Genomic DNA, 21,685 nt, shown 5'->3' on the forward strand with positions numbered 1-21,685 from the left:
TAATATTCTTATAACAAGGTCATCTGTTCAAACTAAAATATTCAAAATTTCAAAATACATTATAAAGGGATTTGGAATCGCAGAACAAGTTTTTGTGTTTATCCATGTCATGTTTCATTTTAGCTGTAATTTAAGGTAAATATGTAAGCAAACCTTTTGATTTATTTGTGTTCAAATGATGAAGACCAAAGTGTAATCCAATATTACCCGTCACAGAAAATGGTTTGTAGTTTTTCAGAATGTTCACATCTGATCCCGGTTTCTTTAAAATCGACTGGACAACGGCCTTTTTAACACAGATGGACGTTTACTGCATCTAATGATCGGTTAACTATTGTGATTATATCGATTTTTTCAATTAAACGTTACCATCTTCAACATAATTTAAAATAGTGTGCGAAAATTTCCCAGTCTGCAGTATTCATTTAAAATACACAGGCTAAAAACTTCTTACATATGAAAAATACCTAGTTCTAATAAAAAAAAAACAGTATCAATTAGTTGTAATGGGGAATTAATGTAAGCGATTCATCGGAAAATTTGTAAAATGTACCAAATATATTGATCAAATAAGAAAATAAAGTACCGTCACATCTGTATTGCTCTATTATGGTGAAACAACATCATTCAAGATCATTGAAACTATAAGAAACCTTTGCAGAACCAGAGACAAATGTATTAATTCCCATACTAGTTGACAAAGGTAATAATGTATTATCTGATATTCCTGAGCATCACAACAAACGCGAAAGTATGATAGTATGTAACAAAACTGAGATTTTAACTAAGGTTTACATGTTTGCTTTAACTGTTCAGTTGAAATGATTACATTTAAATTATAATAATGTTAGACAAAAACACCTTTGGAAAAAAGTCTAGGAAGAGGAATTTAAAATGGAACATAAATAATTGAATGATGAACAGGATTTTGTTGATTTGGAATATATATTTCTTTTTAGAAAGTTATCCCAGCGCAAGTAACGACTTATGTTTGGTAAAACCTTTCTACTTATCATGTTTTGTTTATCCTGTTGCAAAAAGAAAAATCAATGCATAAAACATTCAATTGATTGTTAAAGTCTTTGACATGTGAATAGAATGAATATTTATAAAGATCTGACAGACATCATACAACTATCTAGATAAACATTTGACACTACTTGTTTTTGTCTATCTTTTTTATGGACTTGAGTAAATTTTGATTTTCCATGTACGAAAACACATCTGACATTTATGTACAATTTTGAAAAGTCAAATTATCTGCGCTTGTTAACGTGGTCAGACACTGAATTTGAAGGGCCTGAACACTAGTGCTAATTAACGGGATGAGCGCTGGGCTTTAAACGGTCTAAATCTTGGTGATCATAGACAAGAGAAATGACTGAATTTGATGGGTCGAGGTTCTGTTGCTTGTTGACACGATAAACTTTATCTCAAGTATAGCATTACTAATCACTTATATTCATATTTTTTTCTGTTATTGATGTCATGTTGATGACATGTGACGCTATCCTCATGTATGTTACATAAGTATGATACATTTTTTAATTCAAATAATATTTTTGACCATATCGCATATCTTACAAACATGAACGTCAGACACTTAACATGAGGGTAATCCGACTAACTTATTGCCTTATTTGACTTTCGTCTTAAAGAAATAATATATGTTGTGACAAGTCTTCATAGATTCAGTGACAAAATAAGACTTTTAAATTTTTTAATGTTTTTCAGGACAAGAAAAATTACCTTCTTTTGTCGTTTTACGAGATTTGGAAAAAAATAGTGGAGAATCAACACACGCCTTGTTTCTCACGATGATAGCTTTAATATATAAACCTTTATAATAAATGGAGAAATGCCCGAAACCTTATTAACACGAGAGAATCTGGTCTCTTTCTGATGGACTAAGGTTCTACCAAAATGTCTCGTCGTAGCTGAATTAAAAAAAAACAAACAAACAAAAAAAAAAAAAAGAAAAAAGAAAAACAAAACAAAACAAAAAAACAAAAAACAAAACAAAAAAAAACAAAAAAAAACAAAACAAAAATAAAATCAAAACAAAACAAAAAAACAAAAACAAAAAAAAACATACTTCGTTTGAGGCAAAGACTTTGACCAATTGCACCTTTAGAAGGTAATGGGCACATAATTCATGGAAACTACCAATCCCAGTTCATCAGTTTGGCTGTTTATGAATTTGATTGGGAATGTCACATTTGTTGATTAAACACTTTTTACAGATGTCTTTGTCTTGTTATAAAATAATATATTTTGAGTATGGATTGAAAACATACATCATTGGCAATTTCGAAGCTGGCATTTTAATTTCGTTTCTACCATAAAATGAATTTCATAAATGTATATGGTAGACAAAGTCCGGAATTGATATAGTTGAGGACTGTCAAAATGTTTAATTGTTTTGTATTGTTTTGTTTTTTGTTATTATTTGTTTAGTTTTCTCGTTTTGTTTCACCAAACATCATCGTTTATAACTTTAAAATATAGTTGAATGCCTTTTGTTTGAATCTATCTCTCATAATACTGTATGATCTTTATTTGTCATATAATATGTTCGGATGAATGATTATTTTCAAGTTGTCATGCAGTATCATCCCCTACAAGTATGTACTAGAAGGAAACTCCTCTTTGTTTATCCGAGATTGTTGATGATGACGGTCTCATGAAACGCATCGTGTTTTGGTATACTTGTGCCTATGTACTGTCATGAGATCAAAACATAAGTTTTAAAGATAAACAAAGATATTTGAGTCAATAAGAATAAAGTGATTTGGAAAATAAATTGTACAAACGCATTACTTATGTTTGCACGAAATCTACCAAATAAACAAACATAACGTACATGTAAGGGGAATTCAATTTGTGTTTAAGTATATTTGCTCGTTAATGAGATAAGTGGTCAGCACCTTAAGGCTCGTAAACAGAAGAGTGACTGATTTGGAAAGGTCATTTTTTTGTGCTTGTTCACTGAATTGAAAGGTCTAAATATTGGTACATATTAGCGGCATAAGAGATGGCCTTTAATAGGTATTAATTTTCCTGATCATAACGACAAGAGTGACTGACTTTAATGGGTCAAACTTGTGTTGCTTGTTGATACGAATATTTACTTTATTATAAAATAATTGATCAGTAATGTTCTTATATATTTTTTTCTGTTATTGACACCAAACTTTACATGTAACACTATCTTCATATATGAGTATGATAAATATCTTGAACAAAAGTGATTTATTTAACAACATTACATGTAAAGTTAAATTGGATATTACTCTTCCAATCAATATCATAAAACACACTACGTTGTAGACCAAAGCACTTTCGTGATTAGCGTTACATACCCAATGGAAAATAGCGTTGACAATCAGATGATCGCAAACTTCGCATCCCGACATCTAAACCCTACTTCATTGTCTTACATATTAAATCTTATACTGAAAAATAACCTAATGATATTTCAAAAGCTTTAGACATTTGAATAAAGTCAAAAAACGTTAAACATCGAATTATATCTGATAATGTATTTTGACAACAATAAATGCAATTAGGTAAGGACAAGGTTGGTTCATATTAAATGGGAAAACACGAAAAAAACAGACAATATATAAGTAATACATATACATGGTGATATGACATAACATTTTAAAGGCCAAATTTGCAAGGTGATCACCTATGTATTTTATAAAAAGTAGATTCTGTTGCAGGGATAAGCATTAACCGAATCCTTTCGACAGATTTTTTTGCTGTCTTAATAATTATAGCGCTTACAAGAATTGTTTTTAATATATACTTGTGTTCGATCGTGTTTTTCTGGTTAAAATGGCAAATACTTTCCATTTGTTTCAAACTATATTTCTCCGGATCTTTTAGCAAGTCATTTTGGTTGTTACCTTTCATTAAACCTATTTTTGCCTTGGCGTTCAGGTCAAATTAATGAAATGTATACACTGACCAGTTGATTTACCTATCTATGTAACAAAATTCAGGTCGACTGTTTGAAAGTGTAAGCTAAGCGTGCGTCACTTTTACTGATTAAGGTAAACTAATATCATCGTCAAGGTCACATTATTGAATCATAGACTAATTCTACAATTATTGTTATCATCAATGAATTGAGTTTCCCTTCACGGTCTCCTTTTGTATAGTGCTGCTCCAGTTAGTTGGGCAAAATATTTTGTGTACTTTGCTAAACCAATTTCCAGAAGATAATGGATTTAATTTTTTTTTCTGTGTATCTCTGTACTGAAATGTGTTGAATGGTATTTTTATTATTACACCATTTTTTGGTTTTTCGGTTATTAAGGTGGTATTTAATGACTTTACAAGACATAGTAATAACTTTAATGTACATGACCTCTGACAGTCGTTTTATTACTGGTGAAGACACAGGGTGAAATGCTTGATTTGTTAACTAGAAATACACTGTAACCCCCGACTGTAAAAATGTCGTTTACTTTGTTGACTTATATAAGGTTATAGCGGTAATCAAAAGAATATAATTCAGGGACAAAGACCAGACATGGAAAATAGACATACGCAACAAAGAACATAAAGTAACTAAAATCATACATAAAAAAGTAACAAAAGCAAATGAGAGACTCGGACTAAACTAAAAACTGGGAGCATGGACCACGTGTTTACTGAGACACTGTTGGCGTTTAGATATTTATTATATTTCTACTTCAAATATTATATGTACCAATATTTTGTACATCTTCACGTATCTACTGGATAAGTATAAAGCGAGGTTTGAGTTAACACATATATACCACATTACTGTAGTACAGCAATGAATTAAATGTCGGCAAAACAACGAGAAAGAGCCGTGCGATTATTTAAATATGTCAATATCCCCCTAAAATTGTATATGCGTGAAACAGAGAAGATCTACGTACACAATGTAGCAATCCGAATAATAACTGAAGAAAAAGGAAACAAGGCGGTAAACAAAAACATCTAAAGCATTAACAAAATGAACTCCACAAAAAAGGGGTAACATCAGGTGCTCCAGAAGTATGTCATGTTCCGCAAGCGGCATCCATCGTATTTGAATCAATTATAATCCGTATACAATCTTGCAACAATAATGCAGCTCCGAGACACATATCAAGCTAGAGCAAACTTATTTGAACGAAGTGTCAGTATGGAAACGTATAAGAATCTTGGGTTGACAAAATTAGAATAATAAAAAAATCACCATGAAACATACGCCATTTACAACTACTTTTTGAAACTGCTAGAATTTGGTCTTGAACTTAAAATAAGAAAGCAATAAATTGTAAGATTAAAATTAAGATAGTGCCAAATTTCAAACGAAATGAAATATTCTCTCTTTCAAAGCACTAACCCGATAGCAATGCGTTTTAAAGTTACAGATATAATTGGATTAATCAATTAATTTATTTTATCCGGAACTGCAGATGGATTTTCGTGTACGTCGAATAAATGACATATTTGAACAGTTTAAACGACAGAAATTTTTTTTTATTTGTTTTGATTTGTTTTTTGTTTTTTGTTTTTGTTTTGTTTTTTGTTTTTTTTTTTGTTTTTGTTTTTTGTTTTTTGTTTTGTTTTTTGTTTTTTTTGTCGCAAGGTTAAAGTCTTGCATTTGTAAAAAACGCCTGAAAGCCATCAGAAAATACTCTTTATTCAACAAGTTGTACCTTTTTACTTTAATTGATAAATTGATGGTATTTTCCTATCGAAGTGAAAAATACCATGTTGATGAAGAGTTTAGTTATCCATCATCCGTTCACTTGTTGTTAATCAGTGAACATTTTAGTTAAAACGCATTTGCAATGCTCAATTTACATATTCCACACATGTGTAGTGTAATGATATTGGGTTCCGCGCTCTGAAAGTCTTAAGATTGACCATATGCAACACATTCCTTGACCTTAACGGTTTCTTAAGTTTCATATTTTATGGAATTGACGCAATGCAGTTGTACTTGGTTGTTAAGGTGATCTTTGCGATGGCAATGGTTGTTTTGCTGAGACAGACACAAGGTTTTACTATAAATAAAAGAAGCAATATGTCCATCGCCCGCCAAAAGGTCGCTTACATGGTAAAATTGCTTTTATCTATTATAATGCATGATTAAAACATATCATGAAACCTATGTTTTTGCTAGTTTCCTTATTTATATGTATTTTGCTTGATTTAAAGTGTGAAGCATTTCATCGGTGATTTCAATACAATTGGAAAAAATCGGCTTTCAAATTAGTGATGTAGCATTAAAAGTATTATATATTTGTTTTATTATTGTTAATAGATATGGTTTTTATTTTCTTTCTGTACTTTCAAAATATTCGCTCTTCAAAAGACATTGCACGATGGAACATTCATATTCTTTTTCGGGGACAAACCGAATGATTGTTCGGACTATTTATTACATTACATAGTATTACCAATGTTGCACGTCATCTTATTCGGAAATGTAATGAAAACATGTTTATATGAATGTCATGATTTATTACAATATTTTAAACAAATTTCATACTTAACGATTCCAACGTTTCCATTGCTTCCATTACTTTATATACATTTAACGTCACTGTGGGGTCTCAGTTTATATGAAGTCTTGATGGTATATATCATTACAAAGCATGACCAATATTTTTTTTCAAAACAATCCAACTATGCTGCAGTGTTAAGGATGTTTTTGCGATTATATCTTAATATCTTATACCTCATATAGTTCGATTTGAGACGTTCCTGGTTTGATGACGTCATCACTGATGCATCTTTGAAAACTATTCCCGATGACACATTGCCTGGCTATACAAACATGACGACTTGTGGTTCATATGATGTTATTTTGTTCTATATTGGGTAACTTTCTTAAAAAAAACAAAAAACAAAAACAAAAAAGACAAAACAAAAGATAAAAAAAACCCAAACAAACAAAACAAAACAAAACAGAAGACAAAAACAAAAAGCAAAAACAAAACAAACAAAAAAACGTTGTATTTGTGTGACAACTGTCAGTAGTACATGAAGGCGTTGATTTCCTTTGGCGAATTTCGCTATTTTTGATCTAATTCGTGTAGGTTTTGCTCTCATATTCATGTAGAACAGGGATGAATGAAACATGAAGTTAAAAAGAAAAGAAATATTACTATGTTCATGAATTTCAGTATCTATTTTATGGCCAAACTAACAAATATGAATCAACCTATCAATCCAAGGTAAAAAAGTCAAAATAAACATTTTTTGTAGTTAAAAAATACGGAGAGTGAAATTTGCCATATTGAACCTGGCATTTTTGTCCTGTATTTGTCCATATAATTGCCTTTGTCCATTTGCCCACTAAAAACTGGGAGCATGGACCAGGTGCACCGGTAGGGTTACCGTCCTCTGCTTTTCTAGAAACACTCGCCAAGTTGCTCATAAAAAGTCAGGTCCGGGGTATTGACAAAATCAGTTTAAGTTTCTTGCCTTATAATAAAGTAATAGAAGTTTGGTACTTTGTTAACCTAGGTTTTTTTTCTGAAGATCGCAAGCCTGTATCAATGTTAAAGACCAGATGACAATGGAAATAGTTTGATTCAAGACAATTATATTAGATTATTTAAAACAAAAGACAGAAAAGAAAAAAACAATGTTTTAAAGGATAAAAGTAAAAAAAAACCTTCACTGGAAAAAAAGTCAGGACCATTGCGGTACCAGCTGCTCTGGTAGTGAAATATCTATTTTGCCAGATTTATTTTGGACTTGACTTGATTATGAATCGGATTAGTTTCCGGTAATTTTGTTGTTACCCTTATGCTAAATTGAAATTGTGTGGGATTACAAGCGATAGAATGTCGTTAACTGGTAGTTCACATTTCACAGGTATGTTACAGTTTCACAGTAGTGTTCAAGTCTCTAGTGTTTAGATCATCAACAGAATCGTTAACAGACGAGAAAAATTGCTTGTTGTCTCAAATTATTAATATTACTTCTTTGGTTCTTGAGCTTTTGCGCGTACACCTCAGAGTTTATATCTAGCTTAATTTGTGTACTTTAGCAACTGTGTAAATCGATCGTTTGGGTATTTCTACGTAGGTTCGAGTTAATCAAGTCTTCGTTGTCGCTGTTATATCCTAAGTAGGAATACAAATTAAAGCAATAAAAATTAATAAAAACCTGATATAGAATGTACCACAATAGACGCAAATGCTTCTTGTGTCTGTTAGAAGCAATTTCCAATCAGTGTTTTTTCATCATGCTTCTTCTCGCGATCTACCTCTTTATAACCCAATATTTCACATATACATATATATCTACTTAAACGCTCATTTTGTTTTACTTAGTCATAGTTTTTATATGTTATAAATTTAATTCAGCTTTCAATATTGTGTATGTAGATCATCTTTGTTTCCTTCTTTCACTATGAAGTCAGTTTCATATCTTGACTTGCGCTTAGATATCGATGGTAAAGAAAAACTATTGATCCAACTATACGACAAACACGATGCATTCCGTATTGTCAAGTTTCCTTTTTTCCGTGGCAATATCTATGCAGACATTTGTTTCGCGCTGGACTTCTTATAAATAGGCTTTTCGAACAGGGCTATCTTACTACAAGATTGAAGTCATCACTACTTAAGTCTAATTGTCGCCACTATGAACTCTTGTATCGTTCAGTTCTATCCATCTGTACCATGAAAACCGATTTGTTCAACGTGACATAGTTTTCTTTTTCTCTTCGTCTGGATTAAATTATTTTAATTTCCACTATTTTTTTTAAATTGGTTTTCTTGAGTACGCTTTCATCATCAGATCATGTTTTGGGATTTTACCCTTACCATAGGCTTCCTACTTTTGGTTGTGGTTATTTACTTAACCCTGAACCGAACTAAAAAGACATAACGCAAAATATACCCCTGTAACCTTGTTCTCCGACGTTCTTGTGAAAATACGTACATCGATCTATTACATATCGAATAATTACGTGATAGGATTTAATCGAATGATGATTGATTTGCATTTCATTCTATATCGAGAAACAGGCGAAAGGAGAAGATGGAACTGTCATGTGTGTTATTGTATACATGGTTACTATCTTTCCACATATCAATTTGAGGAATGTCGAAAATAGTAGAAAAGTACTAGAAATTTAAGTTTTAAAGCTGAAAGATGAGTTGTGATAAACATTTTACATCTAACAGACCGACACTTACTAGGATAAATTAGAAAAATATCTAAGCACGAGAAAGAACAGTATGTAAGGTGATAACCTTTTGATGGTATTTTAATAAAACCTAGTTAACACTACAGTTGAACTATTATTGATCATAACTAAATTCTCCATTTACATACATACAATAAGGCATATTTTTAAAATACACATACATGGTAAATATACAAAGAACAGGTTTTGAAATACCTGTTACTCTATTATCGTTTCTGCTAATTTTGACAATTAAACTGCATTTATCTGCTCTATTAACTGTTAAACAATTAAATCGATTTATTATTTCTGGAGAAAACCGACATTCTGAAAACGGCAGTTGTTTGAATTGATCACATGATTATCAATACGATTTTTTCAATTGTTCTACTCCTTTAAAATTCATGCAACCTAGAACTTATATTGCGTATAAATGGAATAAAAAACAATGTTCAATGTTTCCTAATTTGAAGATATATATCTGTACTTTAGTTTTGTTCTTTAAGCTACTTTTAAAAGTAGAAAGCTCAATTTGCAAGAATTATTTGTGTTCCAAAAAAACGAATATCCATGGTTCAGCCATGTACAGTAAATCAGCACATGGTTCCATTTTCCCAGTTTCATACATGTTATGTTAGTTATTTCATGTCCGTTGTTATGTGTATTTATTTTTCTGTCTAGTCTATATTATAAGTTCATTTGAAAATTCTTTGAATCTTGGTTCCCTTAGTATTTTTTTTTAATTCACAAGTATCGTGTCTATTTTTAGTGTGTCTTATATAATAATGTTTTATGAATGCTGTAGACGTGAATGAGTATAATGAAGATCTCAATCAAAGATTAATTGACCGTATATTCAAAACCAAAAGTATCGACAGTGGAAGCCAAACCCGGCACTGACTTTTGAGGTTTTTGAAATATGTAATATAGCAAAGTTTAAAGAATATCAGACACAATTGACTTATATACCCCCACAAACAAAGTTTGGGGGTAAAAAGGAAACACCCCGTGAATTTGGAGAATCGTTCACATGGAGCTTTGATATAATTAGGAGATGTGCATAAAGGAATATAATATTTATCCGAGAACTCCAGAGGGAGATTATACAATTTAAATGTTTTACATGTTAACACCTCGTTAGCGCAACTCCGCCTAAATTACTCAAGGGTTTGGTTGAGATTGGGTATAATATGTAGATGAGCATGAAATAAATACATAAAAGTCTTTATTTTTAAGTTGAGCTTGCTGACAGTAATTCTAATTCAGATCAAGTATTGTGTTTTATTTGATATTTGAGTTGAACTTAAGTTTATCTTACAGAATTTAATACAGATTTAATACTTTATTGCTGATTTGCAATAGGAAAACGTTAAATATTTTAAATGTCACATAACACAAAATATGTATCGTACCTTCCTATCGTATCTAGAAGACTTTATCCTTCGATATGTATGTATAAACCTATTTTAAAAGCATACACGGATTTTGAAATGTGCAGCAAATCACAATTGCGAAGACAGGAATAATATACAATATATATAGAAAACATATCTTGAACTGACTTTTAATTTCACAAAAACAGGAAACATTCACTTCCATGATGTGCAAATGTCCGCGCAAGTCATCCTGTGAACTTATATTACACATTTTTGTTAATGGTCAGGGATCCTTAAAATAATGATATCAATTTTTTTTTATTAAAGAATTGATTATTTGTCACTTTGAAAGCTTTCAGTATACAAACTTCAATGGAACATTTTCTGACAAGGAATATAACAATGATAAAACTTGCGAAAATAACGTTTTGAGATTTCAGTCAAGTATTAAGAAATTTAACCTGCCTTTTAAAGACTTAAAGACAATTGTCTCATCATTATATTTTCTTGCAATACAGCTTACAATATTGAACCAAATTTGTAACATATTTTATATTTGTGATATAAGGCATTCATATTTGAACAAATAGTTGGAACTGATGAGGAGTAAATTATATCGAATTTAAATTACATACTTGATCTAGCATAAACACTTCTCCGGAGAGTACACCTTTTATTCTGTTGGCTTTAAGGAACTTTTACATGTAACAATTTAAAAAAAAAACCAAAATTTGCTTATTATTTTAAAAATTATTTATGAATGAAATGGGATTGATATTTCTATAGAAAACATCATCTCGCATTTTAAACGTGGTGTAAGTAAAATTTCACTGAACACCAAAAAATCACGAATTAATATAACGATAAGGTATATGGTGAATGTGTCAAAGAGACAACAACCCCATCGGGATGACAAATATCCGCTCTCTCTTTAAAAATGGAAATATTAGGAAACCGTGATGCATTCTATTTCATTTGAATTTGCATACAATTTTGTAGTGTTCCGAAAACATATTTAGAAATTATAAAAAAAAATTGTATTTACATGATATATCAATTATGTACTAATTTTGAATGAGTATATTTCTCCTTCATAAATGGTTTTGTTTGAAGGATGCAAAAATTGATATTTTTGAATTGATTGACGTCTTATATTGAATACAGTAGTGGAAAAAGTTATTCTTTTTTCATCAGAATAACGTTTTATGTTTGCTTTCATTTTAATTGCATCCAATGATCAAAATGCATTTTTTTAAAAGAGAATAATTAATTTTAATCATCAATTTATTTTTAAAGATCATTATCCAGTTGTTGGAATCTTTTGTAAAATTAATAAACCGGACCAAATTGAAACAACATAAATGTAACATTAAAAAGAAAGAGTTAATCCTGGTAACGCATTGTATCTGTGTGCACTAAGACTAGAATTAGTTCAAATATAGCTATGCTATAGTTATTTGACTGTTTTATTTTTTCATTGGACGTCATGCTAAATTTGTTGAAAAACTATATTTTTAAAAAATCCTTAATTAGTCACACAGATCAAGTTGAAATACCACTCTAATACCAAGCTTAAAGTTCTTAAATTCCTACACTGTTGGTCACAGCTGGTAAATGATCAACTCCACACTTCTATGTCATAACAACTGTGATCAGTATAATCTTGAGAACTCTAGATTTTGCATTAGGACTTCATAGTTGATGATTTAAAAGAAAATAAATATAATCAAGTAGAATAGTAATATCCATATAATATTACATGAAACAGTGGGGTACCACAACCACTAAAATGGCTTGAATTCAACATATTTTGTTGAAGTATAGCAACACATGTATATGCCATGTAGATGTGAGCTGTGCTAAAGATCCGTAACTCTCAAAAGAAAAAATAGAGAAAAAAAAAACAATTAAAAAAAGAATGTTTCCAATCCATATCACATACAGCGTATGGAAATCATCAAATTAATAGCATTAATTATGACTTTATGACAACAACTGTAATACCCCCTTCTATTTTGCCTCCAGTTTTTAACAGCGAAAGTCAGTCCATGATGAAATGAGAACTCTTTTTATGTACATGCATATGTATACTATGATTATGCAACCAAAATAAGAAACATGACGTTATAAATTTGTCTAAAGTTGCTCGTGAACTTTTCTTTCTTTGTAAGTGTTATTTTGGTTATTTCATGTTGTCTAATGTTTACCAACATACATGGATATACAACAGCAAGAAACAAATTTATAAGTTATTAATGCATAATTCTTAAAATCGTGTAGCATATAGCAATAAGCTCTGTTAGGAATATGTACATGCAAAACCTACCTGTCATATAAATATTGTTAATTTTGTTATGCAAAGCAGTGATGAATGAATTGTCAACAGCAGTATTATAACCAAATGCATAGGAAGATATTAATTGATCAATTACAACAATAGGTTGCGAAAGACACCAACTACATATAAAATTAGTTAGTTAATGGCGTGTCAGTCAAATTATTGTAAACACCAATATGAAATAATAAAATACGTCAACAATATTTTTTATCTATTTATGAGGCCTTTATCGCTAACCTTTAACTCTCTATGTCATAATCTGAATTTATGATGTTTAAATATAAGAATACCCTAGCAATTGAAATCCCCCCTTTTTTTTTGCTACGGTTCTTAACATTTAAAAACAATGCTGAAATGGATATTGTTTCGAATCTTAAATTCACGGAAACAGGAGTCATATGTTAAATGTCCAAGCCTCAGTAAAATAAAGTGTTGGCCTAATCACAGTGATCCTTTTATGCAAATGTATGGAAATTAATGAAACGGACATAAACGGTGTGTCTTGTGTTGATTATTAGATACATCTATGGGCTTGACGTGACCACGTCATAATTTAAAGAGGCAACGCAACAAAGAAAGGGTTGTTAGTAGATTTGTTGATTTCATGTTCATAAACAGTATCGTTCCAATGTTAGTTTTGTAACTAGATTTGGTATTCGAGTGCTTGTTGCTTATGAAATAAATATTTGAAACAAATTTATCATTATTTGTTTGTATGTAATTGATTTAACCACCATACTTCCGTAAGTTACTGTTAGCAATTATATGTAAGTATTTGTACAATGTACTTCGTAATACTTTAATGACAAATACTGCATTACATTGTATTGAAAAGTTCAGATGTTATAACGATAAGTCGAGCGGAAGGTTTTCAGCAATCGTTTATTTAAAGATTTTTTCATTGGTACTGTGATATTCTTCATGATTATATATTGAGTGTTGGCGTTCGTTACAAGCGATATATCTTGCTAGAAGCAACAACTGGTGTCCCTTTCCCATAAACTTCACATTTAGTTCGATTAATTCAGTTTTTCTATCTTTTTTTTGTCAGATCAATTACTCCAATATTTTCATCAAATTGTTAAACGTACTACGAATTGTTTTCAATTTTTGTTCATTATATCATAATAACTTTCAATTTCACCCTTTGAAATGTTACGGATTCCCACAACCGCGATAACTAAACGCAAGCAAAACGAGCACCAATAGCACGATAAACAAACACTTCCATCGTGGTTATTAAACGCACGATAAACAAACGATGAAAAAAATATTAATATAATTAAAGATGAAAAACTTTTTCTATAGAAACTCTTTAAAAACGTAATAGTAAAAATGTGAGAAAAAAAAACCAGCTGAAAATTACTTTAAAGATAAAATCGTCGTAGCTATAACAGATGCAATGAACTTTCGACTCATGAAAAAATCTAAACTTGATAATAACAATTTAAAAGAAACTTCAAAATATTCAACTGATGAATCGATTCTTATATTAAAGCTTACACAAAGTTAATTCATTTCATATTTTGTATAGGTCTCTTTAATGATAAATGGTTTAAGATCTTGAAAATATGTGCAAATTTAAAACCACACACATCACACTAAAATAAAATCTACATATTTTTTATCATTGGGTCAAAGCAAGTGACAATTCCTTCTTTTAGTTATCTCTTTTTTGTCAACATTGAGTATTGTTGCACTTTATGGCTTATAATTTAAACACGATAGTACATACAATTACACTATAAAATGATAAATGTGCAGATAGAGTTTTCAAGGACGATGTCAAATGATACATTTAGTAGGAGTTATTGTCCTCTTCTTTGAAAAGTAATTCCGTGCATAGATGAGCCGCTTGCCCACAGAAACCTATGGTAAGACAGGCAAATAATGTTTGATTATACACTTTATTCAATGCAAAAGCATATTATAAAACTAAGATGAGAATACTTATGTAACAAGTAGTTTTCTTACCTCATAATTATTTAAGTTGGAATGTAGTATCGGGAAATGCAAAATTGATATTTTCAATGTATACTTGTAATATGAATTGCTAAGCCAATATTTGTCATGAAAACTTATCTTGCTTTTTTCCATTTTTCAAATTAAATCAACTTTTGTTGATGGTTTAATTGCACTATTTGCGAGGGTGAGATTTGCTCTTTGGCCGAACTATATTGTCCGAAAACTGATGCTACACAAATCTTGTTCTGCCCCTATGACTATAAACAATTCAAACCATTCTGTCACTTTGATCTATTTATTTACAATATATTATAATGAGTATATTTTGCATCCCAACAATTGTTATAGCTTTTAAAATGAGTCAAAACCTCTAAAATCAAACATATAAGTAAACGTCTAAAGATTATTATGCTAAAAGCACGAAAGAAGATACTTTTTGATTGAAAAAATGTACATTTTCCCATCTAAATAAGGTCATCTGAGTTGTATTATTTGTTTTTGTTGGAATGATAACTTCCAGATTCACTGAAAAGGAAAATGAAAAAAAAACTTTCAATAACAAATCTTTTAAAATTTACAAATAGTTCATTCACCTGAGTAAACATAAACAAACACAAGATTTGTGCTGACACTGCTTCTGGATTCATAAAATATGTTAAAAATGATATCAATAAAAACCGTCAATATAAAATTCGCAACTCGAAATGTGTCGAAATTTTGTCCAAAAACTATTATTCTACATAACCGACGTAGGTTTATACAGTGTTAAAAAATTTGATAGAATCGGACAATAAGTTTTGTCTTTATAAAAATTAGGCTATTTGGAATCAGAAAATTCTGTCAATGGTGAACATCGTTTTTTCAATCATTAAAGTTAGAAATTGTAATTTAATTTGAAGGTCAAAATCGAGAATTTTGCTCGTGTGTATTAAAGCCATAGTGTCAGGATGACAGAAAGAATAATTTGGACAATATCAGCAAACGATTGAAAGAACCTGTATGAAAATTTTACATTTTATTCCAAAGTTTTGGATTTGATTAAAGCTAATGCAATAGTAAGTCTCTCTAAGATACAAAAAAACGATCAAATTAAGAACTTTAGAGGTTGTTCTTATAAATCGATTCTCCAGGAATATTGTTTATAAATGTAATGAACTGAGCTATCTTAATCGTGCTGAACTGTTCAATAACCAGAGCAGAAAAAGTTCGAATTAAATTGAGAGATTTATTAGTATTACATATGCTTATTGGGTCCAGGTTTTCCTGACTCACTAAAAAAGGAAAACAGAAAATAGTTTGTATAAAAATTTATCGATCTTGCGCAAACATTATTTATTAACTTGAGTAAAATTAAACGATCGAATGATACTTTGCTGACACTACACGCGGATTCACGAAAAAAAGATGTAAAGAATAGTTTTGATAAAAACCGTCAGCTCCGAAAACATGTATTAATATTTGTCAAATCGTTCGCTCCAATCTAGACAAAAGTATTGAATAATCTGAATAAAGAAGTTTGATCAAATTGACCTTTTTCTTTATATAAATGAACAAACTAGTCGTGCATTAATGTTAACAAAATTGATTGAAAACTAAACTTGTTAACCATCTAAGTAAGACATTTTGATCTAAGTTGAAACTCATCAACTTGAATGCTTACCTGTGTTTATTGTTTTCATAGCCTTCAGGGTGGCTGAAAGAAATAGTATGGACAATATCAGTAAAAATCTGTACAAACTACGATGGCAAAATTAATAATTTTGTGCCAACCTTTTTTGATTTGATTTATGCTAATGCAATGATAAATCTCTCTAAGATACAAAAACCTCTTAGGAACTTTCAAGATTATTCATATCAATCGATTCTCAAGGATTATTCTTTATATAAGTAGACAAGCTAGTCTTGCATTAATGTTAACAAAGTTGATTGAAAACTAAACTTGTTAACCATTTAAGTAAGAAATTTTGATCTAATTTGAAACTCATCAACTTGAATGCTTACCTGTGTTTATTGTTTTCATAGCCTTCCGGGTGACTGAAAGAAATAGTATGGACAATATCAGTAAAAATCTGTACAAACTACGATGGCAAAAATTATAATGTTGTGCCGACGTTTTGGAATTCGATTTATGCTAATGCAATGGTAAGTCTCTCTAAGATACAAAAACCTCTTAGGAACTTTCAAGGTTATTCATATCAATCGATTCTCAAGGATTATTCTTTATATAAGTAGACAAGCTAGTCTTGCATTGATGTTAACAAAATTGATTGAAAACTAAATTTGTTAACCATTTAAGTAAGAAATTTTGATCTAATTTGAAACTCAGCAACTTGAATGCTTACCTGTGTTTATTGTTTTCATAGCCTTCAGGGTGACTGAAAGAAATAGTATGGACAATATCAGTAAAAATCTGTACAAACTACGATGGCAAAAATTATAATGTTGTGCCGACGTTTTGGAATTCGATTTATGCTAATGCAATGGTAAGTCTCTCTAAGATACAAAAACCTCTTAGGAACTTTCAAGGTTATTCATATCAATCGATTCTCAAGGATTATTCTTTATATAAGTAGACAAGCTAGTCTTGCATTGATGTTAACAAAATTGATTGAAAACTAAATTTGTTAACCATTTAAGTAAGAAATTTTGATCTAATTTGAAACTCAGCAACTTGAATGCTTACCTGTGTTTATTGTTTTCATAGCCTTCCGGGTGACTGAAAGAAATAGTATGGACAATATCAGTAAAAATCTGTACAAACTACGATGGCAAAAATTATAATGTTGTGCCGACGTTTTGGAATTCGATTTATGCTAATGCAATGGTAAGTCTCTCTAAGATACAAAAACCTCTTAGGAACTTTCAAGGTTATTCATATCAATCGATTCTCAAGGATTATTTTTTATATTATCAGTAAAAACCTGTATAAAATACAATGGTAAAATTTATCATTTTGTGCCAACGTTTTGGATTTGATTTATGTTAATGCAATAGTAAGTCTCTCTATGATACAAAAACAAAAACAAAAAAACTTAGGAACTTTCAATGTTACTCATATAAATCGATTCTCAGGGATTATTGTTTATGTAATGAACTACGATTAATCGTGCTGAACTGTCCAATAACCAGAGCAGAAAAGGTTTGATTTAAATTGACAGATTTATTAGTATTACATATGCTTATTGGTTTCAAGTTTTCCTGACTCACTTAAAAAGGAAAACAGAAAATAGTTTGTATAAAAAAATATCGATCTTGAACAAACATTATTTATTAACTTGAGTAAAATTAGACGATCGAATGATATTTTGCTGACACTACATGCGGATTCAAGAAAAAAAAGATGTAAAGAAGAGTTTTGATAAAAACCGTCAGCTTCGAAAACATGTATTAATATTTGTCAAATCGTTCGCTCCAATCTAGACAAAAGTATTGAATAATCTGAATAAAGAAGTTCGATCGAATTGACTTTTTTTCTTTGTATAAATAAACAAACCAGTCTTGCATTAATGTTAACAAAATTGATTGAAAACTAAATTTAGAAATATACGATTAAATGATATTTTGCAGACATTATGTTTTCCTTCGGATATATGACAAAGGATTTATGATTTTTTTTGTAAAACTTTAAGCTCCTAAAAAATTCGCCCCAATTTATAAAAAAAGAATTTTATAATTTGAATAAGACATTCCATCAAATCTGACTTTCTCTACGTAGAAATAAACAAACCCATATTTCATTCGAGTGAACAAAATCAATCAAAAGGTTATTTTTTTTTTTCGTAATAATCTTAGTTATAAAGATTGATGTTATTTGAAACTCATTTAAAACAAATCTTACCCGCGTTTGTTGTTTTCATAGCTTTCGGCATGACTGAAAGAAGTCATATTGACTATATCAGGAAAAAGCAAATACTTGAAGAAAACCTCTTCATTCTGTTTCAAAGTTTGGGATCTGACCTATGCTAGTACAATAGTAGGTTTTTCTGAGATACAAAAAAAATCGATCAAATTAGAAAATTTCAAGGTTTTCTAAATCGATTCGTAAGGAATATTGTTCGTTTATGTCAAAAACTAACCTTATCTATTCATGATAAACTATTCTAAAATCAAAGCAGAATAAAAGTGTCATTAAAATTGACAACTTACCCATGCTTATTGCTTCCATGACTTCCAGATTTACTAAAGAAGAAGGTTAAAAAAAGATTGGAATAAAACAACATCAAGTTTATGGGGAATGATCTGACTGAAATGACACGAGTAAATATTTTGTTCCCTACACATTCAGATATATATACAGAAAATAAAAAAAAATACTGTTGATGAAGATTTTCATCGCAGAAAACATTGATCATATGTGTCAAGAAGTTCGTTCAAATTACAAATTACAAAAAAAAAATTTAACAAACCTAACCATAAAGATTTATCTTCATAAAACTTCCGGAAACATATAACTAACAGCATTTAAAAAACAAAATCAATCGAAAGCAATTTTTTGTGATGGTAATTCAAGTAAAAATGTATGGTCTTCACTGCAAGCTTCTTGCAAAAAATTGCATGCTCGCTGTTGGTTAAATTGTCAAAAAGAGGTATAACAAAACCAGTGCCATTGTAGATACATACTTACTTGTTTTTACATGGATCGTGATCTGAGGAAACAAAGAGAAGTATCTTTTTTTTTATTCTATGAAATGTAAAATAAACCAAAGTAGGTTTATACAGTGTAATGCCAATGTGTAATATACACTATTTAAAGGTATTACATCCCGTAGCCCCACAAAACCTGAATCGATCGCTCGTTTATTTAAACATATCCTATCAAAAACTTTATCATTATGCATTTCACATGGATTCACTTTGAAATTCGCAATTTCAGAAATAAGTTCCACAAAAAGTAAAAACATATTAATGATTAAATCAAAAAATTCAAAATTTCTCTTTTGCTGTTGCGAGGAATATTCAAATACATTTATATTTAAAATTCCAAAATGTGAGTTTACAATGTCCCGAATTTAATTCATGAATAAACATGAATAAACAAATATGACAGTTATTCCCTATTTATAACAATTATATATGAAAAAAACACATAATTCCAATCATTTCTCTGACAGGTTTCAAAAATTACTTCTTACCTTCAATATTTTGCAAAGTAGACATTCTTGTTAAGAAGGTGTATATTAAGCAGGCGTTCAAAATATCAACGTTTCAGTCTTAATTTGGATAGCATAAATAAATCATGGAAGATCAGAATATATATATATATATATATATATATATATATATATATATATATATATACGAACCTGGCAAGTGTCACCGGATCAATATATTTTATAAAATTTTACAACAAACTATAAAGTCTATTTTAAATTCCATTAAATTGCTAAATAGGCATGATCGTTTTTCAGAGAGACTAAAAATAGAAATTTTTTTGTCTAATGATATATATTTATAGATAGAATAATATCCTTTTGTATGCGTGTTACTGGAAATAACACTTTTAAACAATACATTTTCTGAAACGACTTTTATTTCCAAATTATGAAGGTAATAAAGCCATTTTTAGCTCTAATGATACGAACCGGTGTTCGTTTGGTTATACATCTAGACGAAGTATTGGTAAATCAGTCAAAGGAATTCATAGAGCTCATCTAGTATCAAAACACTTTAAAGACATTATGAGGAACATGCTGAGGTATTATCAATATAAACTACAAAAACATATTACTTATTTGCGATATGACTGATCAATGTTTTCGAAAAAAAATCAGTAACAAAAAACCGAAGGAACTTTTGGAACAATTTTAAGAAATACCGTATCTAATAACATTATTTATGGCTATGCCTACGATGGACGGGGTTCATTCTTTGTTTATGGTGCACCACCATGTTGCTAGGGTAGGTAGAATACAAGACATTGCATTTTCTCCTAATTTGACATCTGGTCTTCCCTGGTCTTTATCTCTACCAACTGCATGTTGCTATGGGCGAAGCTTCATTTGGTGAGAAAGTGTACATATGTGAGAGTTTCTTCTGGAAGACCTTAAAACATTTCTACACAGCCAATAATTTCAAAACTTTTATTAAATAAATAAATGTAAAATCGAATATATCGACGTATTAAAGACAAAACGTTTATTTCCGTGTCGAAAAATTTTGACTCCCCATTAGAGTATTTTTTAGCCATTCATAGTTCTGGTATTACATTCTACATACATATGACGTCGCTGATGCTGCTCCGTCCACAAAACTTCCATCAAATTGCTTTAGTTTTTCAACAAGCCTATATGTTGAGGTTATCCGCTCCACAACATTTTCTAATAAAGGCATAGAAGCTCAATAGGTGAGGTATTTTCAACATTTTTACAAAAATGTAATGCATTCCATAATATTACTGCATTCGTTGATATTGTTAAAGATACATTTTTTTACTTTGTGCATTTTTTAAAAAAAATAAGGAAAAACAAACAGTTAAAATATTCGTCTTTGTTAAATAATTGAAAACTTTATGAAATATCAATTATAGTAATAAATGTATAGTACAGACATTGTTCATATTTCTGAATTACAAATGATGGAATTTATTGTTTTATCTTTATAGGAACAGCAGACTGAGATTATATAAACTTAAACGTTTTGATAAACCGACGCTTAAACCAGTGAAAACTGTTGAAGTGGTAATTATTAAGTAAGATTACAAAAGCAAGATATTTTCCATTCTCAATTTTTTTTATTATAGACATAAGTCTTAAAGATACAAAATATATTGTAACTATGGAAACAATTATTTTCATAAGTATTAATATATTTTTTTTCATTTTGTTTAAT

The 21,685-nt window shown here is 29.9% G+C and overlaps 1 long non-coding RNA gene across 3 annotated transcripts; it reads right to left on the minus strand.

Moving 5' to 3' along the window:
* Positions 1-15,111: 15,111 nt before the first annotated feature.
* LOC148601823 (uncharacterized) lies at positions 15,112-20,076 on the minus strand. 3 transcript variants are annotated; one of them, XR_015917320.1, is made up of 7 exons: positions 19,990-20,076; positions 19,482-19,503; positions 19,004-19,036; positions 17,541-17,573; positions 17,200-17,232; positions 16,518-16,550; positions 15,112-15,382 (listed from the first exon to the last, which is right to left on the minus strand). It is a non-coding gene; the product is annotated as an uncharacterized LOC148601823 (long non-coding RNA). The 3 variants fall into 3 exon arrangements; XR_015917322.1 differs by lacking the exon at positions 16,518-16,550; XR_015917321.1 differs by lacking the exon at positions 17,541-17,573 and having other exon boundaries at positions 19,990-20,074.
* Positions 20,077-21,685: the final 1,609 nt, after the last annotated feature.

This window comes from Perna viridis, chromosome 12 (assembly GCF_037379345.1).
Source record: "Perna viridis isolate PV_CMFRI_1.1 ecotype Kerala chromosome 12, ASM3737934v1, whole genome shotgun sequence".
NCBI classification, from domain to species: Eukaryota; Metazoa; Mollusca; class Bivalvia; order Mytilida; family Mytilidae; genus Perna; species Perna viridis.